General features: G+C 40.0%; 1 pseudogene; it reads right to left on the bottom strand.

Annotated features, from left to right (window-relative positions):
- Positions 1–5752: 5752 nt before the first annotated feature.
- On the bottom strand, positions 5753–10031 carry LOC128054817 (putative elongation factor 1-alpha-like 3; annotated as a pseudogene).
- Between the last annotated feature and the right edge of the window lie 1340 nt (positions 10032–11371).

Here is an 11371-nt window from a genome sequence, read left to right as displayed (position 1 = left end):
GTTCTTAGATTCTCGCCTTCCGGTAGCTGTGCCCTTGCTGAATTGAATGGCATGCCCGTCGGTCCATGGGTAATGACATGAGATGTGCTTATTATAGCAGTTTATTTTTTTTTTAAAAGCCACATTTTAGCAAACTAAAATTATAATTAAAAGAAAAAAAGAAGAAAGCCTCTGCATAAATGGGACCGAAATTTCAAGGGACCAATCCTTAGAGGACAAAGACATCAGGATTCAAATTTGATGAGTAATTTTCCTAGGCCACACGGCACCAAATATATCATCTGACACAGATTTTCCTTTGATTTCCACTTAGGTTTAATGGTTGAATAATCATCGCTCATAAGTTTATCTTTAATAACAGTCACAGCAGACAGTTTATTAGCAGATTCTGCAGGCTGCAGGGTTGTCATTTGCTGTTATAGTGATTGTCTGTTTTAAATATCACAGCTGTTGGTGTTTTTATTTATTTATTCATGATTTGATTCCTGCCTCTCCCACATCTCTGATGCTCAAAGGCAGGCTCTTTTCCCTTTCTCTTTGAATTGTGAAAGGCTGCTGTGACAGCCCCTAGCCTGGGCCGTGGACTGTCACACAGGGTCCTATGGTGTTGAATAAAAAGCCACGTCTTCCTGAATCTGGCAGAGCTCTTTATGAGAGTCCAGCCTTCTTGTGGGGGGATTTCTCTGTCAGTGAGTGGCGGGCATGAATGAAATCCTATCAGGGGCTCTGGGCCAGTGAAGACCCTTCTTCATGTGTTTCTTGGCCAGGAGAGTGGGACCACTGGGGGAAATGCAAATATCCGGGCCTTCACTTTCCTATGCAAAATGAGATACCACTGTGAATAAACATAGGAAGTACTGTATGCTGCAGAAGAGAAAGTGTGGTCATAATACATAGTATCTTTCATTGAGTTGTGAGGGGACAGGCTTGTATTGAACAGATGATGTTATTTCATTTGTCTTCAGAAAAGCCCTGTGAGGCAGAGAGTGTATAGAATGATACAATTTTGTAAAGAGAAAGACCAGGACCTCGCATTCTCAGCATGACCTGGAATTAGGTATGAAATTAGAGGGGCTGCTGCTGCTATGCAGCTAATTTGGGGAGTCTGAACATGCCCCAAATATCAATATCTTTCTTCTCTTCCCTGAGGAAATATACCATGCTCCCCAACCCCACCCCCCTGTAAATAAAACAATGTCCCCACCTGATGGATGGGAGGTGGGCAAAGTCTGATATTCTGCAACTTAACATGTATCCACTGGACAGAGGGAAGATGAGATGTACCTAACTAATTTCAGTTAATTTCCTGTGAGCAAGCTTGGATCCCTGGGGGGCCAGTGAAAGCGGAGAGAAGACTTAAGAAAGGAAGAATGAGAAAGGAAAATAGGATTGATCTTTGGAGAGGTATGTTCTGCCCTCCACATACTCTAGAAGATATCTACCAGTTTCTTGCCAAGTTCAGCAAAAAGGAGACTCAGGTCTCTGTGCCCCTTGTTGCTTTGGGAAAGGGGAAGGTGCAGTCTGCAAAGAGATAACCATCCTCCTCTTTATGGCCAGCAGCAGATATTTTTCTCCTTTTTTGGCTTCCTTGCCTTTCGGGAAGTGCTTTTGTAAAGTGACAGTAAAGCAAACGTGCAATAATATTTCAGAAGTTAATGGTGGCTGCTGAGGTTATGGAGTACTTTAATTTTTACTGTTGCTCTGCTAATATCTTCATCAAAATAATGAGCACCAGAAAGTGGTATCGATCGGTAAGCAGAGGAAGAACTAGGACTCAGTATCATGAGCCTTCCTGCCTGCTGGCTCTAGAAGCACTCCCCAATGTCAGGTTGAAATCAGACAGTGGTGTTCCTTTGAATATGTGAGATGCCCCTCCTGATACCTGGGAAAAGACAGTTTCAATATCAGCATCTTAGTTCCTCAAGTTTGGACAGCTGAGTGGTTCTCAAACTCTGTCTCTAAATAAAAACCCTGGAAGTCTGCAAGCGGGTTGCCAATATTCTAAGGCTGAAGTCCCACAATTAGTCATTTTTGACAAAATAGAAATGTAATAGACATAATGCTAATGTAGCAGATATGGTCTTGTTTTATTTTGAGTTTCTTTGCCCATAAATGTTTTTTAAAGCCTTTGGCACTTGGTGATGTTTACTAAGGAATGTTGGCCAATCTTTATTTAAACTATTTGTTAACTCTATGATAAAATCCTGTTGATCTGACTTTAATGTACCCAGCATTCAACTAATGCTCATCATGGACATACTTACTCCTTTGGTCTGAGCCACCAAAGTTATGTATAACTCACCTCCTAACAGATCTTTTTGCTTCTGCCTTAGTTACTACATAATCTATTCCCCACACAGCAGCCAAAGTGAGCCTTTGAAAATGTAGGTCTGATGACATGACACTTGCTCAAAAGTCAGCAAATGTTCCCCATTTTATTGCAAAGGAAAGCACAAGTCTTTATACTGCCCTACAAGGCCTTTCATGGCCTGACTTTCCCTGCCCTCCTTCTTTTCCTTCACCTTGCTCCAGGTACTTTGGCCTCCTGGCTCCTCTTTGAACATGCCAGGCAAATGTGTATTACAGAGCCAGTGCCCTATTTTTCTACCTGAAATGCTTTGCCCCTAGATATCTGCTTGCCTGAAACCATTATTTCCTTCTAACTTTTGTTCGAATCCCATCTCGTCAATGCAACCACCTTGCTTAATACTCCAACTTGCTTCCCTTTCCAATTCCAATTCCTCCTAACCTGCTCTAATTTTCTTCCTTTATGCCTGCTATCTTCAAGCATTTTAACCCATTGGAATATCATTACCATTGGAACAGAATACTGGGACTTTTTCTGTATTTCACATCTTCTGGTAAATGCTCCAGAAATACTTGTTCAATAGAAAGTGTCTCTTATGTGCTGAACTCTGTAATATTCTGAGGATACAAGCATTAAAAAGTTATAAGTACTTATTTATAGCTCAGAGGAGAAAATATAAAACTTACAAGCAGATACAGGAAATAAGTGCAAAGTAACATGAATAATAATGGAAGAAATCATCAAGAAACATTGAGCTGAGTTTAATAGTTTTTGTGTGTGTGTGTGTGTGTATGTTCCATGTACTTATAGTTGTGATCTCATTCTACATTACATTGTATGGTTCCTGCCATTAAAACGGGCCCTCCAACGTGATGTAACACATCTGTATTCACTGTGATCACCAGGGAGCACCAGGACTTTCAGATGCTCTACACTGGAAGCAATTTAAGCAGGGCTAATTTGATTGTGTGATAATTTTTAAAGGGTGTCCACATATTTTTTTTAAATTTAATCTCTCAGAACCTTCAAAATGCAGGTCTTTTGTATTATCTTCTTGAATGTATTCTCCTTGTTTTGACTTTCAAACTTTAAGCAAAGAAATTTATGGTAGTTTTGTAAATTAAAACGCCCACAGGTCCAATGAGATTTGTATATGTTGCTGCAAATGCGATGGCTGAAACTGTTCATTTTTTTTTCTTTTTTTCAATTTCAGTCCACCATTATGGGTCTTTCTCTCATAATAAGGCTAAATTCTGCAATAACTGCTGCGAGTGGGAAAAGAAAACAGAAACTTTTTCTTACCATAAAATCAGGTGGGCCCTGGACTTCAGATCTTCTTCTCTTTTAGCTCCATGGACCTTTATCATGTAGTGACTGTGTAAAAGGCATAGTTTAAGTAGTTGCAGGAAACACAAGGATGAACTAAACAGTATCACTGTTTCGAGTGACTGTACTCAAGGAGGGGTGTCACTGCTGTCAGCAGTAGTGAAAAGCACTGTTCATGCATATGCGTTTATGCATACAATTTTTAAATTAACGTTTCATTTTAGGGTAGATTTAGACTTACATAGAAGAAAGTAGGGAAAATCAATAGACCATTCAGGTATGACCTAAATCAAACCCCTTACAATTATACAGGGGAAGTGACAAATAGATTCAAGGGATTAGATCTGATAGACAGAGTGCCTGAAGAACTATGGACAGAGGTTCGTAACATTGTACAGGAGGCAGTGATCAAGACTATCCCCAATAAAAAGAAATGCAAAAGGGTAAAATGGTTGTTTGAGGAGGCCTTACAAATAGCTGTGAAAAGAAGAGAAGCAAAAGGCAAAGGAGAAAAGGAAAGATATTCCCATTTGAATGCAGAGTTCCAAAGAATAGCAAGGAGAGATAAGAAAGCCTTCCTCAGTGATTAGTGCAAGACATAGAGGAAAGCAATAGGATGGGAAAGACTAGATATCTCTTCAAGAAAATTAGAGATACCAAGGGATTATTTCATGCAATGATGGGATCAATAAAGGATAGAAATGGTATGGACCTAACAGAAGCAGAAAACATTAAGAAGAGGTGGCAACAATACACAGAAGAACTATACAAAAAAGATCATCATGACCCAGATAATCACAATGGTGTGATCATTCACCTAGAGCTGGACATCCTGGAATGTGAAGTCCTAAATGGGCCTTAGGAAGCATCACTACGAACAAAGTTAGTGGAGGTGATGGAATTCCAGTTGAGCTATTTCAAATCCTGAAAGATGATGCTGTGTAAGTGCTGCACTCAATATGCCAGCAAATTTGGAAAACTCAGCAGTGGCCACAGGACTAGAAATGGTCAGTTTTCATTCTAATCCCAAAGAAAGGCAATACCAAAGAATGCTCAAACTACTGCACAATTGCACTCATATCACAGGCTAGCAAAGTAATGCTCAAAGTTCTCCAAGCCAGGCTTCAACAGTGTGAATTATGAACCATCAGATTTTCAAGTTGGTTTTAGAAAAGGCAGAAGAACCAGAGATCAAACTGCCAACATCTCTTGGATCATCAAGAAAGCAAGAGAGTTCCAGAAAAACATCTCCTTCTGCTTTATTAACTATACCAAAGCCTTTGACAACAAAGGCCATCTAGTCAAGGCTATGGTTTTACCAGTGGTCATGTATGGATGTGAGAGCTGGACTGTGAAGAAAGCTGAGTGCCAAACAATTGATGCTTTTGAACTGTGGTGTTGGAGAAGACTCTTGAGAGTCCCTTGGAAAGCAAGGAGATCCAACCAGTCCATCCTAAAAGAGACCAGTCCTGGATGTTCATTGGAAGGACTGATGCTGCGGCTGAAACTCCAATACTTTGGCCACTTGATGCAAAGAGTTGACTCATTGGAAAAGATCTTGATGCTGGGAGGGATTGGGGGCAGGAGGAGAAGGGGATGACAGAGGATGAGATGGCTGGATGGCATCACCGACTCAATGCACATGAGTTTGGTTGAACTCTGGTAGGTGGTGATGGACAGGGAGGCCTGGTGTGCTGTGATTCATGGGGTCGCAAAGAGTCAGACACAACTGAGTGACTGAACTGAACTGAAAGCATTTGACTATGTGGATCACAACAAACTGTGGAAAATTCTGAAAGAGATGAGAATACCAGACCACCTGACCTGTGTGGGGCCCTAAATGGGAAACCTTAAAAAACAAAAAGAGAAGGGCTAGCTTTGCGGTTGGAAACTAAGATGGCGCCTGGCGGAAGAGATAGGGGCGTGGTCTATGTTGTTTGTCAAAACTTTTGATTGACTCTCTTGATTTCTGTGCACGTGGACAGCGCATGATCACCATAGACTCCTATTATAATGATGGCACATGACAATTTGACCTTTAAGGTGGTTGGTGCAACTATGGAAAGTCCCTCGCAACCCCCCCCCCCCGCCCCCCCCCCCCCCCCCCCCCGCTTGCCTTCATAGGCCGGGAGCTTGTGGCAATAAAACGGAACTGCTCCGACGGAACCCCGGTCGTATCTGATTGTCTCTCGCTCGCTGAGGGGCTGGGTTGGCGGACAGCAGGCTCACTTTTCCTCGGGACCCCTCAGCTCTGCTGAGGGAAGTTCCACTGCCTCTCTGTTTCTGAGGAGCGCCCCCAACAGACCTGCCTCCTGAGAAATCTGTATACTGGTCAAGAAGCAACAGCTAGAACTGGACATGGAACAACAGACTGGTTCCAAATCAGGAAAGGAGTACATCAAGGCTGTATATTGTCACCCTGCTTATTTAACTTATATGCAGAGTACATCATGCAAAATGCTGGACTGGAAGAAGCACAAGCTGGAATCAAGACTGCTGGGAGAAATATCAATAACCTCAGATATGCAGGTGGCGCCATACTTATGGCAGAAAGTGAAGAGGCCTAAAGAGCCTCTTGATGAAAGTGAAAGAGGAGAGTGAAAAAGTTGGCTTAAAGCTCAACATTCTGAAAACTAAGGTCATGGCATCTATTCTTATCACTTCATGGCAAATAAATGGAGAAACAATGGAAACAGTGACAGACTTTATTTTCTTGGGTTCCAAAATCACTGCAGATGGTGACTGCAGCTATGAAATTAAATGACATCTGCTCCTTGGAAAGAAAGTTATGACCAACCTAGACAGCATATTAAAAAGCAAAGACAGTACTTTGCCAAGAAAGGTCTGTCTAATCAAAGCTTTGGTTTTTCCAGTAGTCATGTATGGATGTGAGAGTTGGACTGTGAAGAAAGCTGAGCACCAAAGAATTTATGCTTTTGAACTGTGGTGTTGGAGAAGACTCTTGAGAGTCCCTTGGAAAGCAAGAAGATCCAACCAGTCCATCCTAGAGGAGATTAGTCCTCAATATTCATTGGAAGGACTGATGCTGAAGCTGAAATCCCAATACTTTGGCCACCTGATGTGAAGAACTGACTCTTTGAAAAAGACCCTGATGATGGGAAGATTGAAGGCAGGAGGAGAAGGGGACAATGGAGGATGAGATGGTTCGATGGCATCATGGACTCAATGGACATGGGTTTGGGTAATCTCTGGGTGTTGGTGATGGACAGGGAAGCCTGGCGTACTGCAGTCCACGTGGTCACATAGTCAGACATGACTGAGCAACTGAACTGACTTAAGTGAGACTTATATAAAAGTTATGAAAGATAGTATACAGACTTGTGATATACTCCACACCTAGTTTTCCTATTATTAAAACTTTATTATGGTACATATTATAACTACTGAACCAATATTGATACATTAATCTCATTATTTACTAAATTCTATACTGTATTCAAATTTCCATTTTTCTTTTAAACTTCATTTCCTTTCTCTGTTTCAGTATCCCATTCTTGATACCACATTGCATTTAGGCATCGTGTGTCCTTAGGACTTCTTGGTTCTGACAGTTTCTCAGACTTATTTTCAATGACTTTATGTTTTGAGGATTACTAGTCAGGCATTTTGAAGAATGTCCCTCAACTGGGATTCATATGATTTGTTCCTCATGATTAGACCGAGGTTATGGGTTTGGGGGAAGAAGATCAAAGAGGTGAGGTGCCACTTTGATCACTTTATATAAGGAGTACATGCTATCTCATGACTTATCTCTGTTGACGTTTATCTTAATCACCTGAATGAAACATGTTTTTTCAGGTGTCTTCACTGTAATCCCTGTGGTTTTCATGTACCCTTTACCTTGACCAAATTAGGAGTCTGTAGAAGCTTCCTTGGACTTCCTGTTTTATTTTTAGCCTCTCTAAATCCTGAAGCAGCTCACTTTCCTCACATTTCCAAGATTTCATATTTATCTTTTTGTCTTTGTGCAGGTCAGATATTTTTCTGATGTCATACATGGAGAAATAGCAATTTTAAGAGTGGAGGGTGCTTTTATGTATTGCTTTTAAAAATATATATATAAATTTATTTATTTTAATTGAAGGTTAATTACTTTACAATATTTTATTGGTTTTGCCATACATCAACATGAATCCACCATGGGTAGTGACTCAGGTTAGCTGTGAAATCAAATAGTTTGAAAGAAATCAGGCTAAGGAATCCAAAAGAAGACTAATGATTAATTTTACAGATTCACAAAATTCTAAAAACTAGCTTAATTTCAAACTAAAAGTGTACATGCATGGTTTAAAAAGGAAAATAGAATTTTAGAAAACAAACACCTGTAACTATTAAGAGATAATTACTGCTATCAACTGATTACCTTCAGTTATTTTTCTACATTTCTAAATGTGTATGTATTTATCCATGTATCTACATATCTTCATTTTATTTTGATTTTGGGAAGGATAATCTTATAGGTATAGATGCATTTTATTTTTTTACACTGAATTTTCTCATTAAATTTTGTTTTAAAGGATGTCAAAATTCAAGATTTTTGGTCAAGTTGTTTTCATTAAAACACTGATTTTAAAAACAAGCAACTTACAATTGCCACAGAAAAATAACCAAATGATCCACAAAACACCCTCCTTTCCCTTTGCAGGTTTTACAATGCATTGTTATTAACCAAACTTTTACTATTAAACAGGCCAGTTGAGAGAAACACTTCTGAGACCTTCTCTCACCTGTCTGCTTAAGACTAAGATGGTGGATACTGGGGATAATATTCGTTTACCTTACTCAGTTTTTGGAGCAAACTTAGTGACCTGACCAGCTCCAGCAGCCTTCTTGGTCACGAATTTGATGACACCCTCAGCAGCGGTCCATCTCACATCACAAATAGCCAAATATGGATAGCCAGAGAAGCTATTAACACCTAAGCTTCCAAGAAGCACATCAACTAGATTTCAAAAATTTGAGGCCATCTTTTAGCCTCTTACCAGAGTGGTGATCAATCTTCTCTTTCAGCTCAGCAAATTTGCAAGCAATGTGAGGTACCTGACAATTCAGCAACAGGTGCATAGCCAGCACTGATATGACCAGGGTGATTTAGGGTAATCACTGGAGTGTTGAAGCCAGCTTCTTCCAATAGTGGGTCATTTTTGCTATCGCCAGCCACAGTGCTATGATGAATATCTTTGACAGTCACATTCTTTACACTGAAGTCTACATTAGCCCCATGAAGAGCTACATTCAAAGCTCACGATGCGATTCAACAGACTTTACCTTCAGTTGTAATGTTGTTTGGAGCAAAGGTAACGAGTATGCCAGGTTTGAGAACACCAGTCTCTACTCAGCACACAGAGACAGTCCCAGTACCACCAGTTTTGTAGACATCCTGGAAGAATAACCCAAATTCCTGTTAATGAGAAGAATTGGTGGGCAGGAACGCAATCCAGAGATTTCAGCACTGGCATTACTATATTTATGGGTAACGAACCAAGACATATCTGTACTTAACTCCAGCATGTTGTCTCCATTCAAACCAGAAACTAGCACAAATGCTACTGTGCCTGGGTTGTAGCCAATTTTCTTAATGTAGGTGCTGACTTTGTTAATGATTTCCTCATTATCTCTCTGGCTGAAATAGTAGCTTAGTGGAATCCATTTTATTAACACCAACAATTAGTTGTTTCATGACCAGCATGTAAGCCACAGAGGGCCTCCCTGGTGGCTCAGTCGGCGAAGAATCTGCCTGCAATGCAGGACACCAGAGTTCGATTTCTGGGTTGGGAAAATCTCCTGGAGAAGGGATTAGCAACCCACTCCAGTATTCTTGCCTGGAGAATTCTGTGGACAGAGGACCCTGGTGGGCTACAGTTCATGGGGTTGCAAAGAGCTGGACATGACTGAGCGACTAACATACACACACACACACACACACACACACACAGACACACACACACATGTAAGCCAGACGGGCACATTCACAGATCTGCCCATTCTAGTATATACCAGCTTCCGATTCAACAATACCAGCAACAGCAATCAATAAGGAGAATCAGTATCAGATGTGCCTATAATCAATCATGTTTTTGTTAAATTCCCTGTGTCATAGGCCATGGATGATGGTCATGTAATACTTACTGGTCTTATATTTTCACATGGAATTGTCAATGATGATACCAAGCTCACCGTTGGTGTTCAGTTTACCCAAGACCCAGGAGTATGTAAAGGAGATCTCTCCCATCTCAGTAGCCTCCTTCTCAAACTTTTCAATGGTTCTTTTGTCAATTCTACCACATTTGTAGATCACATGGCCAGTAGTGCTGGACTCGCCTGAATCTATGTGTCCAATAATGATGATGTTAATATGAGTCCTTTCTTTCTCCATCTCGGCTTTAGTGGTGGTTTCCATGGCACCTGTGTTATAGAAACAAACATGTTGTAAGAAAGCTTTACTAAAATTAAATATGGAGAATTTCCCACAATTAAGTTAAAAAAATGGCCAACTCCTATATAAGCATTTAATCATGCACTTGGTGTTTGGAATTTTAGTTAGGGAATTTATAATTATTTCCTCTGTCATCAGCTCTGTGGTGAATATATTTGATGTATCTTTTGAATAATATTTGATGGCATTTAAAAATTATTTCCTTATGGTATCTCTGTCAAGCTCACTAGAATTCACATTCTTGGAGTTGGGCTGAATTGTAAATTCAAAGATTATCATCTCCTTTTGTTGATATAGAAATAAAAGCAGTGCTGTAAGATAAGGGAAAAACATTTATTTGCGAGTCAGGAATTGCAATTCAAGAGACACAGACTTGGGTAGAAACTCAAATGTACCACAAGAAGAGTTAAAAACCAAAAAGTTTATTTTTTTTTTTAATGGAGAAAGTTTACATAAATTGTTTCCCAAGAATTATGATTGATGTTGGCAAACTGGAATCATTCTTGTTTATATGTGATTGGTTTCTAAGGCTGTTACTCAGAGTTCAACGTATAGCATTCTTTCAAGATATTGTGGCCCAAAGTTCATGTTCTATCTGGGTGGAGATACGCATAGTCTCTAATTCCCCAATGGCCTCCTGGCTGCCTTTTAGCGCTCTGTTGGGCATTACAGACTCCGTTTCATCATTTTTTTTTTTTTTAAATCAAGGTAACTAAGCTGGTGCCTCTGAAGGAATGGAATCTACACAATGCTCTTCCACCTCTGAGATTCCATGATACTATGATTATTGACTATTTTAAAAGTTTTCTTAATGGATTATAATATTTTATACATATATGCATATATATGGAATAAGATATATATATATATAAAGTGTGTGTGTCACTTAGTCACTTAGTCATGTACAACTCTTTGCCACACCATGGACTGTAGCCTGCCAGGCTCCTCTGTCCATGGGGATTCTCCAGGCAAGAATACCAGGGAATCTTCCCAACCCAGGGATTGAACCCGGGTCTCCCGCATTGCAGGCAGATTCTTTACCAGCTGAACCACCAGGGAAGCCCTATACACTGTAATGTGGATATTATATCTTAGAACACAATCCTACAGAAATTAAAATATGGATTTCCCCAGAAACTGAATAAATTATTGAGCTTGATATTTCAAGTTTTGTATTCCATATAATTCATTCAGGAATAAGTAAGAAAAGAAAAAAACAGAACACTGGTTTGGGGAAAGAAAGTAGAAGATGAATATTGGCAGGTATGATACTTTCAGTC

This window comes from Budorcas taxicolor, chromosome 10 (assembly GCF_023091745.1).
Source record: "Budorcas taxicolor isolate Tak-1 chromosome 10, Takin1.1, whole genome shotgun sequence".
NCBI classification, from domain to species: Eukaryota; Metazoa; Chordata; class Mammalia; order Artiodactyla; family Bovidae; genus Budorcas; species Budorcas taxicolor.
This window is presented reverse-complemented; position numbering and strand designations above follow the sequence as displayed.